Source organism: Canis aureus, chromosome 2 (genome assembly GCF_053574225.1).
Source record: "Canis aureus isolate CA01 chromosome 2, VMU_Caureus_v.1.0, whole genome shotgun sequence".
NCBI classification, from domain to species: Eukaryota; Metazoa; Chordata; class Mammalia; order Carnivora; family Canidae; genus Canis; species Canis aureus.
Genome location: NC_135612.1, coordinates 69,422,045 through 69,435,482, shown reverse-complemented (window position 1 = coordinate 69,435,482; position 13,438 = coordinate 69,422,045).

Genomic DNA, 13,438 nt, shown 5'->3' with positions numbered 1-13,438 from the left:
TATTCAGTAGTTCCAGAGATCCTATGGCAGTGTCCACTAGCTAGGCCTGGGGTACATATCCACCACTCAACCCCAACAGCATGGGCTGCTCTGGTTGGCCAATCTGGATTCCATCTCTAGCCCCAATTTGTTCATGTGATTGGAGATGTTCCCAGTGAATGAGGGGAAGATGCTGAGTAATAGGAAAGTAACATAGCGGGTACATGCATATATCTTTCAGCCCAGTAGCCAATGAACTAAGTCAGAAATATTTTACATCTTAAATATCTCTTGATCATTTCCTCTTTCAAATCCCACTGCAATTGGGATAATAAGAGTTGAGACTCTTATTATCTCTTAAGTGGTCAGTTACCATGACTTGTTATGTGTTTCCTTGTATTTTTTCAAGATCTCTGTTACTGCAATACTTCTCTTGATGACTCCCTACCAATTCTTCTCCATGTGCGTTATAACTGAGACACACTAATCAATTCACAGTGTTTGCTATGATCTTTAATGCCTAATAGCTTTGTCAAGACTGTTCCAGACCTTTCCTCCTTGTTCACATTTGAAACCACTGCTTAGATGTTAACAAAGATGGATGTAAGGCTAGCTCCCATCCTACATGCTTTTCTAGAATCTTGCAAGTCTTCTATTGACAGAGAAGACTAAGTCTCTTCCCTTTGAATCTAGGTGAGCTTGTGACTCATTTATAACCACCAGAGTGGGCAGAGGAGATGTCGAGAGGCTTCTGAATCTGAGCAATAAAAGACAATGCCCACAATAACCAAACTGTAGAAAGAGCCAATATTTCCATTGACAGATGAAAGGATAAAGAAAATGTGAGATATATACATAAAGAAAATGTGAGATTATCTATCTATCTATCTATCTATCTATCTATCTATCTATCTATCATCTATCTGTCATCTATCATTTATCAGAATATTATTCATCCATCAGAAAGATAGATATTCATGGGGCTGAAGGGTAGTATGCTGAGTGAAATAAATCAGAGAAAGACAATTATCATATGGTTTCACTTATATGTGGAATATAAGAAACAGTGCAGAGGATCATAGGGGAAGGAGGGAAAACTGAATGGGTAGTCATCAGAGAGGGAGAAAAACCATGAGAGACTTTTAACTCTAGGAAACAAACCGAGGGTTGCTAGAGGGAAGGGGGTTAGGGGTTGGGGGTTGGGGTAATTAGTGATGGGCATTAAGGAGGGCATGTGATGTAATGAGTACTGGGTGTTATATGAAACTGATGAATTATTGACAACTACATCTTAAACTAATGATGTACTATATGTTGGCTAATTGAATTTAAATTTAAAAAAAAAAGACAATGCATTTTTTTTTCCTTGTTAGCTGGCACACTTGCTTTTATAGCCCTGAACTGCCGTTGTGGGAAATCTGATTACCCTGAGAATGCCATACTGCTTGGAAGCCCAAGCTACATAAAAATGCAATTCATAGGAGTTTCAGTTGTCAATCTCTATTGACTTCTGGCCACATGAGGGAAGGTCCTCCAGGTGATTTAGGCCCTGGTCATCAAGTTATATCAGTCTCCACATCTTCCCAGCTGAGGACCCAGACATTGGGGAACAGAGACAAAATTCCCCTCTCTATAATGACTTTCTGTCCCACAGAATCTGTAAACATAAGTAAATACTTGTTTTACTCTAGTTCTCATAGGTTTTGAGGTGTTTTGTTATGTAGCAATAATATCTGGAGACCCATCCTTGGCAATCTCTTCTTCATTCTTACCTCGGAAAGTTGCTAAATATTTTCTATTCAAACGTCCACACAATTAATCCAGGGGTTTTGTTTATTTGTGGATGTCTCAATGTCCTGTGCTCTGCAGTGAATGCCATGGGGGCAGAGACCACACCTCATTCACATCTGCTGTTCTGATGGTGAATGAGTACACATCTGTAAAGGAAGGAAGGAAGGAATGCATGCATAGGGTGACAAATGACAAGTCTGGTGAGATGATGAGAACATAGTTTTTGGGCATCTGAGATGAGATGGAATGTGAATATCTGTGAAAATATCGATAGCATAAAAAGATACTGATAGCAGATATCAGACATAAAACGGGAGCTCTAGGAGTTGGAAACAGGAGTATAGGACTGTTAATCAGAAAAAATATTTGGCTCCGGAATTAGAGAAACTGGAGAAGCAGATGTGGAAAGAGGATTAGGCTTCATCTTGGGGGAATCTGAGCAGAACTGAGATTCAAGGAAAGAGATTTACACATAATGGGGGGCGGGGGGACCTGAGAACAGGGTCAACACTGGGTACGTGTTGAGCCAGGAATTTCTTATCCTGAAGCTCCATGAACCACCACTCCTACTCCCCAATCATCTTATAACTTGGGCTCAAGTTAACCCACACATGACAGTCCATTGGTCCATTTGGCTGAGAGAATAAATAGAGGGCAAGAAACAAGGCAAGCCAGCTTACCGGGTTCAGTTATATTATTATAGTCAACAGACCCCCTTCTCCAAAGGACTTTGGTCCATGTTTGTTCTCCACTTTATTTCCTCACTGACGGGTGGTTCTGAGAATGGTAAAGTTTCTTTTTATAACTGCACTTTCTTCATTTGTTTTATTTCTTCTGGGAACAGAGATGTAATGTGGCATCCAGTAAATGGTTCCAAGAGGAATAGGATCTGGAGGGGGTGATGGAGGCCCCAGTGTTACATCTGAGCTGCCTATGACTTTAAAGAAGTCTAATCCAAATCTAGAATCTGAAGGTGAAGACAAGCCCAAGAAGAAAGACAAAATCAGTGGTTCCATCAACAGGGGATCATTGTCCTTTGATCACAAAGAGTTACCACGTAGTTGGTTCCTGGACTTGAATTCTTGAAATTGGTTTAGATATCTTTCAAGTGGAGGCACCATATTCGACTGCCTGGTGATTGTGCAGTGTTGACAGTGTTACCGGTATGTTTGCCAGTGACCTGGGCCTCTGCACATGTATTAAACTACTTTCCTCCATGCTTAAAAGAAATAATTCAGGTTACTTTCTCTTTTCCCCATCTTCCACTGCTGCTTTTCACTAAACACCCAACTTCCAGCTTCACTCCTTTGCAGTTTTTTCCACCTGCCTATTCTGTTGCTTTCACCCTTTTGCACTAGCACCTGGCTAACTCTTTCTCATCATTCAGGATTCATGAGATACTTCCTCAGAAACTCTTTTCAAATAGGATTAGGAGGCATCTTAATCCAAGCCTATTGGTGCACTTGACAATTCATTAAGGTTATATGCTAATTTCTCTGTTCCAGCAACTTCTCAGTGAGCTCTCTGGGGAACCAGGGACCAAATATGCTTATTGTGCACCTATGCTGGCTGTGCCAAGGCTCATTTTAATATTCATTCAGCTGCAAAAAAAACTACCCCCTTCCCATTCATTTCAAATATAATATCTTGTTTAATGCCTCATAACCATCCTGCAAGATAGGTTATTAGAGCCCTAGAAGCTCAGAGAACTTGTGTGATAAGCTAAAATCTGTGATTCTTTCTGATACCACATAATCTTTAAGAAACACAAAAGAGTAAGAGCTTAATGGCATCATCACTTTGGCTTTCTATAGGAAAACATGGTTAGGATGAGCCTTTCACCCTTCAGTTCCTTTTTGTTTGTCTGTGGCAAACATTGGCTGGCATACAAACTTGTGCAATGCTCTTCACCAAATTTGCCAATTACTAATGTAGTATCTGACAACCAATAAAGACAACTGTCTAATGCATTAAGTAAAAGTCAACCAAGGTGCCCAGTGGTTTGCATGTACAGAAATTAAACTCTTTTTCTATGATCCCCAAGTGTTCAGATTTTTTAAAGCTGCACAATGGAATTTTAAAGTCATTTATTTATTGATTGACATTTTGACTGCACCAGGCCATCATCCTCATTTTGTTATCCTCTCTTTATTAATTAAGGGTTCATTCTGTGCCAGATATGGAGCTAAACATTGGACAAGTATGTCATCATCAGGTTCCCATTTGGAGGAACCTGACTTATGTCCATGTTATAGAGAAGAAAACTGGTCCTTAAAGCAACTCAAATGCTTAGGGATAGGGCAGTAGGGTATCTAGGTTGGGATTTTCATAAAGATTTGTTAATCTCCCAAAGCTACACTCAAAATTGATAAGCTTCTCAAGTTTGACTCACAGATAAGTACTCTATTATAATTCCATATATTTAAAAATAATACTTTTATCATTTTCTAAAACACATTTCTATTGGTTGTCCCAGGGTACTTTCCCTTCAGTTCTTGAATTGGGTAGTGTAAGTAGGAGAAGATGAAGGCACAAGAGTCCAGTATCTAGAAGGCAGACCAGCAACCAGACCAGATGGGTTTTCTGACTCATCTCAAGGCTTATGCACTTGACAACATTGTTTTAATCAAAAGCTCCATCAGTTACTTTCCCTGGTGCCTTCTGCAAATGGATGCTTCTTCATCCTCCAACAAATTCCTTCTGTATCTTCTTTTATTTTATTTAGAAATAATATCTCTTTTTAATGCCCATTTTCCACTGCATTAAGGATGAAAAGTAGCTTTAAGGGAAATAACAGTTGCCCTGGAATGGAAATGCAGGCTGAAAAAAATGTCAGACTTTGGCGTAATAGCTGCTCTCTATGTGCTCATGGGGATCGTGTGACAGAGTAATGAAGGTCTCAGGGGTTTAGAAGCTCTACATACACCCACTGTTTGATGCTATAAGCACATTAGGTATCCCTAGAATCACCTATTAAATGGAAAGGTAGTAGGAATTTGATTGACTTCTTAAATCATCAACATCAAAATATAAAATAATGGTGTTTGTCTCCATTTTATATGTTTAGATGTTATATATGAAAGTCCAAAATGATGTCTTTAATGACCATAAAATGCAGAGAAGGATTAAAGTACTGTAATTATATGTTAGTTTTTAAAGTGGTTTATATATTTTTTCTTAAATGTATATTGAATTAGAAATATATGGTATATATGTATTTTTTCAGTATTGATCATGTTGAAATCAAATGCTTTCATAAACAGAGATAGGTGGAAACATTTCCATGAATTCGAAGAGGAACAGATTAACGTGTATTTGGCAAAGCTATAAGCCAATGAATCTTTTTAAAAAGATCACCCTATTTAAGTCTTATTACCATTTGATGAGATAGTGTTATCTCATTTCATAGGTGAGAATGTTAAAACTCAAAGAGATTAAACACACATGATGATCACACAGCTAGCAAGCAAATTCACATCTGCCTGACTTATCACATCCTTATATGATAAGACATGGTTTTTTTTATTTTAACTGGGAGTATGGATTTCAAACACGTACACACACACACACTTATATATGAAAGGCAGCTATAGTTAAAACAACAACACAACTTTGCAGGCCAAATAGAATATGTTTATTTATTGTTCATGGGCAGCAAGTCTTATCACTTTTGAAGAAAATGGTGGAGGGTAGACCATGTCAAACCTACTCCCCCTTGGGACGCCTGGGTGGCTCAGCAGTTGAGCGTCGGCTTTCGGCTCAGGGAGTGATCCTGAAGTCCTGGGATCGAGTCCCACATCGGGCTCCTTGCATGGGGCCTGCTTCTCCCTCTGCCTGTGTCTCTGCTTCTCTCTCTCTCTCTCTCTCTGTGTCTCTCATGAATAAATTTTTTAAAAATCTTAAAAAAAAAAATAAATAAAACCTACTCCCACTTCAATGGGAGGCTCCCAAACAACATTTATGAAATCCCTAGGTCACTTAGAAAACAGTAGGGAAACCAGTAATGTGACCCAAGAATCTTGTTTTGTTTTTAAGAAGTGAGGATTAGCAATCTAGAAATCTGAGTCCTAGGTCACTGAGTTGGACTCACAATCTGAGCACTGAAACCAGATTCATGTAGGATGGTGATTTGCCCAGCACAGGCTAGCACCCCAGACACAGTGGGACTCAATGGAAGTTCCTCATATCTAACAGCACTCTGTAGCTACTAAGTTAATATACTACTCACCACTCTATGGGTATGCCATATTAACCCAATTTTTAAGGGACAGTCCTAGATTCAGGTGATTTAAGAGGCTTATTTATGATTGTAGTATGGTTAAGTGGCTGAACTGGGATTCAAACAGATCTAAATCTAAATCCGGTGCATTTTTGAAAAGCAACTACCTACTCTCCACAGGTATTGGGAGAACCAAATGATGTGGAAAATCTAATGTGAAAGCCTCCTCAAAAAGCATAATTGACTATATAAATATAAAGCATTTTATATATAAAAACCAAATATTGCCTGCTTTTCCCAAAAGGCTTTCACGCCACCTCATCAAATTGATTATCCTGCTGCTGTTAATGGCCCAGTGAAATGATGCAGACAACCCCAAATGGCAGAGAATTATCCCCAAACATTAGACCTATATATTGTATCATTGGGATTAAATTCAGGGGCTGCTGTTCTGGCCACCTCAGCAACTTCAACCAGAGGTATCACTTTCTCATGAAAAGAGAGTGCAGCAATTTAAACAGTGGCTTGACTTTAGGCAAATCACAAGGACTCCCTGAGACTCAATTTGCTCATTCCTAAACCTTGAGCCATGATAGTCTGTCGTAGGCTTATCGTGTACTAAGTGACAGGATATGAGATCTGGGCTGGGAGTTAGGCTGCAAGAGGCAGAGTCTGGTTCTCCCACTCAGGAAACACTAGTCTCAGACATGTTTCTAAACCTCTCTGTATTTTATCTTAAGTGAGGATAATAGTAGCGCTAAATAATTGCATCAATAGCAATAGTATTATAAGAGTTAATACACAAAGAGCACCAAGAACAATGTCAGCACAGCATGAAGTAAGTGCTCAAGAATTGTTGGCGATGAATATATTTAAATTATCTCACATATCAGTGACATCTAGCATGGTGTTTGATACTACCTCTAGAGGTAGTGGCATCCAGAGTTGACTGTTTGTAGTTTATAAGATTCTCTCGTGAGCCCCTGTTCATTTCTCCTTCCCAATCATCTATCCTATCAGGCTGGGGCTGGGCATCGTCTTCTGTTGGGGCTTAACCTGCTGCTGCTGACACTGCCTGATGTCAGGGGACTCCCAGCCCACTTGGACCTTAACTCTGCTTGGCTGCCTCCTGCCACAATTTAGGTTCCTGAGGGAGCAGGACAAAGGAAGTTCCAGTGCACATCTAAGCTAAATGGGGGTCTAGCTTCATCCCTGAATCCTACAGCTTTCTTATACTGGGGTGTAGGGCTAGTCAGTGCAGACACTACAAGAATCCCTAAGTGCGTTAGCTAAGAATCTTATATTCACTCCAAAATGGGTTAATCTAAACTCTTTGCTAAGGATAGAGTTGGAAGTTTTGGGGGGTTTTGTTATTGTTGTTTTTGAGCTCATACTAAAATGATCTTGGCAAACACTAGAGAGTTCTTTTCTTTTTTGAAATACGTAATTCATAAGAATATTTAGGCTCTGATAAATCTTACAGAAATTTTGCAGCATTTCTTAAATTTATTTGACTCATGATTTCCATATTTACATTGAGTTAGGGACAAATGGGGCTAGGCAGGGCTAGATAGGGGGCCATGAAAGCAAGCTCACAAAAATACCCAAAATGCTGAGGAGTAGGGAAACCAGAGATAAGGGAACAAGCCAGACCACCCTGCCCTAGGTGTGAGTGGGGAGGGGGTCTTGTTATATCATCTACTTGTGACCAAAAAGAATTATCGGACCCTAAAAAAGAAATAAGCCATTCAAGATGTTATCACTACTTCTTACTCAATGGTAATTTTAATAGATATGTTAAAAGGATTTAGGTTCCTAAGTTTGCTTTCAATAAAAGACCAACCCTACAAGCCCTCAGTGGCAACCCTGTTGAGACTTCTCTCATACTGAGAGCTTTCTCTGTATCTTTACTTAATAAACTTTCATCACTTTACTCACTCTCCTGTGTCTGAGAGATTCATTTGACTCCATGAGACAGGAATCTAGCTCTCCCATATCAACATTTCAATACAACTTATGGAACTTTAGAAGGAAACAAAGTAATGTATATTTTTCATATGTGTACATATATACATTCTTTTTCCAATTTATATATATATACACATATATAAAACATTCTCTTTCTATCATCTATAAATTAGAAAAAGAACACAATCTTGAGATAGACTACCCCACTTTAAGATCTTTGATATTTTGTGGAGGAATTGAAGAAAGACAGGATAGAGAAGAATATCAACTGTGTTTGGAAGTTTTTTTTTTTTTTTTTAATGGTGGTTTCACAGCATTAGATTGTCCTACCTCAAGAGTGTGCTGCCTAAGAGTTATCTCTTTGTTTTTAGATATTATTCTCCAATCTTAACAAATGTCCTGTGAAAGTCCTCTTTTTCACTACACATGGTGCTTCTTTGTGTTCGAACTGGAGGTCTCCCAGATTTGGTCAGAGGTGAGAAGAAGATGCCTGCATTTGACTATCATGTTGTCACCTCTGTAGGGATCCTCCAAAGAAAAATCCAGCAGAATCCATGCCTGTCAAGTAAAAGTCATAGCCGCATTCTCAATGTCATTGAACCATTAGTGTTCAGGAATCTGATCACATCTCCTCCTCCTCTGGGTTTCCCTTCTCAGAGATAGGCAGGATTCTGAGTAAATGGGTGCCTTGGAATTTCCATAACACCAGAAACAGTTTTGGAGCTTGCTTGTTACTATGGATAAGATTTCCCCCAGAATGTGATGATCTTAAATTTTCTTTGTGCATTCATTTGATTATCCAATTCTCATTAAAAAAAAAAAAAAGTAACAGGAATTGACAAATGATTGATAAGACTAATAATTTACAAGAAAAGGAAGAAGAAGGGTGGAGAGGTCTTCCTAGGTAAACTGAGATCACGTTCCCAAACAAATCAAGAGATTGATAAGTTTAAATGACAAAAGAGGAGGAATAGCCCATAAATCAAGGGCAAGTACCATGAGCAGAATGTTTGTATCCTCCCAAGGTTCTTAGGTTGAAGCCTGAATCCCCATGGTAATGATATTTGGAGGTGGGGCCTTTGGGAAGTAATTAGAACAGGAGGGTAGAGTTCTTCTGATGGGGTTAGTGCCCTTATAAGAAGAGCCATCAGGGATACCACAAGATGGCAACTGTCTACAAGTCAGGAAGAGGGTTCTCACCAGACACAAAATCTGCTAGCTCCTGGATCTGAGACTCCCCAGCTTCCAGAACTGTGAGAAATAATGCCTGTTGTTTACACCCCCCAGTTGATGGTATTTTGTTTTAGCAGCCCAAGCTAGTTACAATAGCAGGGATCACAAAACCCTGAGTATCTTTTGCTATATTCCAAGCCAGATGAATGCAGGTTCAGAGTTAGAAAAGGTTTAACTCAAAATTAATTCACCATTGTAACTGTGTCATTAACTTACATTTATATCCATTGGGTCTATATCTGTGGGCAAGGCTTATGATATTAAACCATTGAGTATGTACATAGCTAGGGGGTAAGACCAGCCCAAAATCACCCCATCAAAGTGGCCCAGGCAGACCCAAACCAAAATGCTCATCTTCTTTTCCTAACAACATTCTCATCCTTAATCTAAGTGGGTCATAGGAAATAGAATTCCAATAACCAACATGGTGCTGCACTCCTATTAGGTGTACTTGAAAGGAGACATATAAATAGATTGAGTTACTTGACTGAGGCAACATTTTTCTGTTTGGAATGTTACCTTCTATAGAGACATATCAATGACAGCGTGCTAACTTCCCCATCAGAGCATGACTCTGTTGTTTGTTTTCATTCCAAAGTAGCACAAGAGTGATTTTTCTATTATCTTGTGCTTTTTCCATAGTGGGAAAATCCTCCTGTGAAATGCCCCGGAAAATAGGAATTGGAACTTTGATTCGTAGCAGGTTGATTTTATTTTTTGGCGGTGTAAATTAATCTCTCAATGTTCAGAAAGTCCAGTCCCCACAGGATCTTATCTTTTGTGTACTTCAAAGAATAGCTCCTAAGTCTAGGATGCTATGAAGATTCAGTGTTAAACACAGAACCATAATGGCTTTGGTTACATGCAACCAAAGGCAGGTTTTGAGGTCAGATTGGCTTTTTTTGTTGTTTTATTTACAATCAAAGAGCTTTAAAATGCTAAGCACTTATTATCATTTCGTATTTTATCTTAGGTATGGATTTGCAAAAAAAGCACACCTCTCATATGTCCCTGCCCCAACCACCTCCCAATTTGGCTCACTTTTACTCATTAAGTCCTTACTTAATTTTCTCTTCCTCAGAAAAAGTACCTTGATTCCTTTATGCACTGTCCACCACCAACACTCAGCCAACTCTCGATGATAAACCTTCCCTTCACTCCTTGGTGTTCCTATAGCTTCTGTACATATGTCCTATTAGCAGATATCATACCAAATATTAATTGTGCACGTAGGTCTCTCCTAATAGATGATGCAGTCCTTGAGAATAGAAATGAAAGCCCTGCAACCTCTATCACTTCCAGTGATTTACACCTTAGATACTAAGTTAACCCATCTAACCTACCTATTGAATGGATGGTGAATGAGTGATCTCACTCATTGAATGAATGAATGATCTTCCCCCCCCCCCCTTTTTTTTTTGAGAGAGAGAGAGAGAGGTCAGGGGGGAAAGGCAGAAGGAAAGGGAGAGAGAAAATCTTAAGCAGACTCAATGCTCAGCACAGAGGACAATGCAGGGCTCAATCTCATGACCCTGAGATCATGACCCAAGCAGAAATCAAGAGTCAGATGTTTAAGCGACTGACCACCCAGGCACCCCATGAATGGTCTCCCTTAACCTTCAGAACAATCATTCATGATAGATAATAGGCCTTGAAGTTTTGAGATGTGGAAGCTAAGGATTAGAAAGCTTAACTCATAACAATTGTTATGTAAACAATGATTTACAAGGCTAAAATTAAAATACAAGGGTTTTGTTATTTCAAATCTGTCTTTACCTAGAAGCTGCAGATTAAACATCGGGGGAAAAAAACATAGTTAAAATTATCTGTTCCTATATAATCACTGAAGCCAGCAAGTATAGCTTGGGAGATATTCTTTTTTTTTTTTTTTTTTTCTTATGGCACAAAGTTTGACAACTAAGGAAACTCTGCAAGAGGTGTCTCAGGAATAGTGCTTCTATTGAAATCAAGAAGGGATCTGAAAACTCAAGCCTCCTAAAACCCAAAGAAAACAAGACAGCAAGACTCAAAGGACTATGACCCAGTGTTAAAAATAATAAGAAAGGATTATGGATGGCAAAGCCCAAGGGCTTCTGGGAATAGACCTGGTGATTTCAAAGGAGCTTTGGTTTGGAGAAGTGAGGAATGTTTGACTGGCCCTGCCGTTTGGTAGGGAAACTCTCTGATCCATAGTACTGTAGCTTCCCATCCAAAATTCCACAGTCCACAGCTTGTCACCTTTGCTTCCATCTGAGTTGCCCTAGAATGTTTGCTCATTCTATCTTCAAAAACACTAAATATTTATTTATTTATTTATTCATGAGAGACACAGATTGAGAGAGAGCACAGACACAGGCAGAGGGAGAAGCAGACTCTATGCAGGGAGCCTGATGTGGGACTCGATCCTGGGCCCCCAGGATCATACCCTGGGCCGAAGGTGGCGCTAAACCACTGAGCCACCTGGGCTGCCCCAACACTGAGTATTTAAATGAGAATAAGTCCTGTTACAAATGACTTTTCACTAATCAATCTGAAGAATGACATAATAATGTTTAAAAAGTAAAATTAGTCCATATAACATGGTAAATTGTTTACATTTCATCACTGTCCTAATAGAGTTTTGAGAATATAAATGATGTATTTTTAGTATATATATATATATATATATATATATATATATATATATAGTCCCAATTTGTCTTGTTTATCAGGAACTTAAGTATAGTAGGACAACAGGGCATGTTGTTAGAATACTTGGAACTGAATGTCAGTTCTGCCATGTGAATTCCAGCTTGCCTCTTATTTTCTCTGATTCTTAGCATATAAAGTATGGGAATCCCAATTCATGTTTCCCAGGGTGACAGGACTGAATGAAGGAAGATACGATAAAGATGGCAACACAATGCTTATAGGAGGCCCATGGGTCTGTTGCCAGCCTTCTTCTTTAAAAATATATATAAATATATATATGTATATAAAAATATATAATAAATATATATTCATGTAAAAATATATATTTATTTATTTTAGAGAGAGAATGAGCAGGGGGTGGGGAAGGAGTGGCAGAGGGAAAGGAAGAGAGAACATCCTCAAGCTGACTCCTAGCTGTGTGTGGAGCCAGACACAAGGCTGGATCTCATGACCCTGAGATCATGACCTTAGTTGAAATCAAGAGCTGGATGCTTAACCAACTGAGCCACCAGGCACCTGGAGTTGCCAGCCTTCTTATCTCAACACCATATTTGTTATTGGTGTGAGTTGGAGCAAATTACATAATCTATTTGGTTCCCACTGATTCTTACCTATGAAGGAAAAAAAGAATGTTAACCATCTTATGGGGTAGTTGTGAAAAGTACATAAATTAATATATGTAAAACTCTTAGACCATATAGCAAATGATCTCCAAGTGTTATTATTATTCTCCTTCCTTCTTCTCTGGCAGTTTTTTCAACTGTAAAATGAAGATCAAAAATGCCTATTACAAAAACTAATTTTAAGAATTAGTTAGGTATTGATCATATACTAAAGTTTTACAGTTTTCATTGTTAATATTATGACAGAACATCCTTGTTATGTGACATTAAACACCAATTCTGTCTCCATCTTGTGCTTTTTTAAAATAAATGAATAGACAAAAACACTTGCATCCAGTAACCTTAGGGCTAGTGTTTCATCCCAAATGCTTGACAAAATGTTGCATAAAAAAGAACCATGCCCCATGGACATAAGCAATCTAAGCAAGAGACCATGCCTCTTACCCAAGTTCACTGAGGCATGCCCACTACCTGAATTCAGAGGCAGACCTTTTCTCAGAGACAGACCAGTGAACCTCTGAGGAGTTGACAGCTGCTCCCATGCTTCCCAGACCCTTTCTACAAAAACCTGACAACTGCAGTGTAAGTGGGTTGGAGATGAGTAATAAATGCAGGGAGAGGGACTGGTATCTTAGTCCGTCAGAGAGAAACAGGTAGTTTTCCTTTATGTCTTCTACTACTATCTGAATTTTTTCCTTTTTTTTTTTTAAGATTTTATTTATTTATGCATGAGAAAGAAAGAGAGAGGCAGAGACATAGGCAGAGGGAGAAGCAGACTCCATGCAGGGAGCCTGATGTGGGACTTGATCCCAGGATTCCAGGGCCATGCCCTGAGCCTAAGCCAGACGCTCAACCACTGAGCCACCCAGGCGTCCCTGAATTTTTTACTTTCTCTGAAGAAAGTAACAACTAATGCTAGTTGGAACTACCCCAT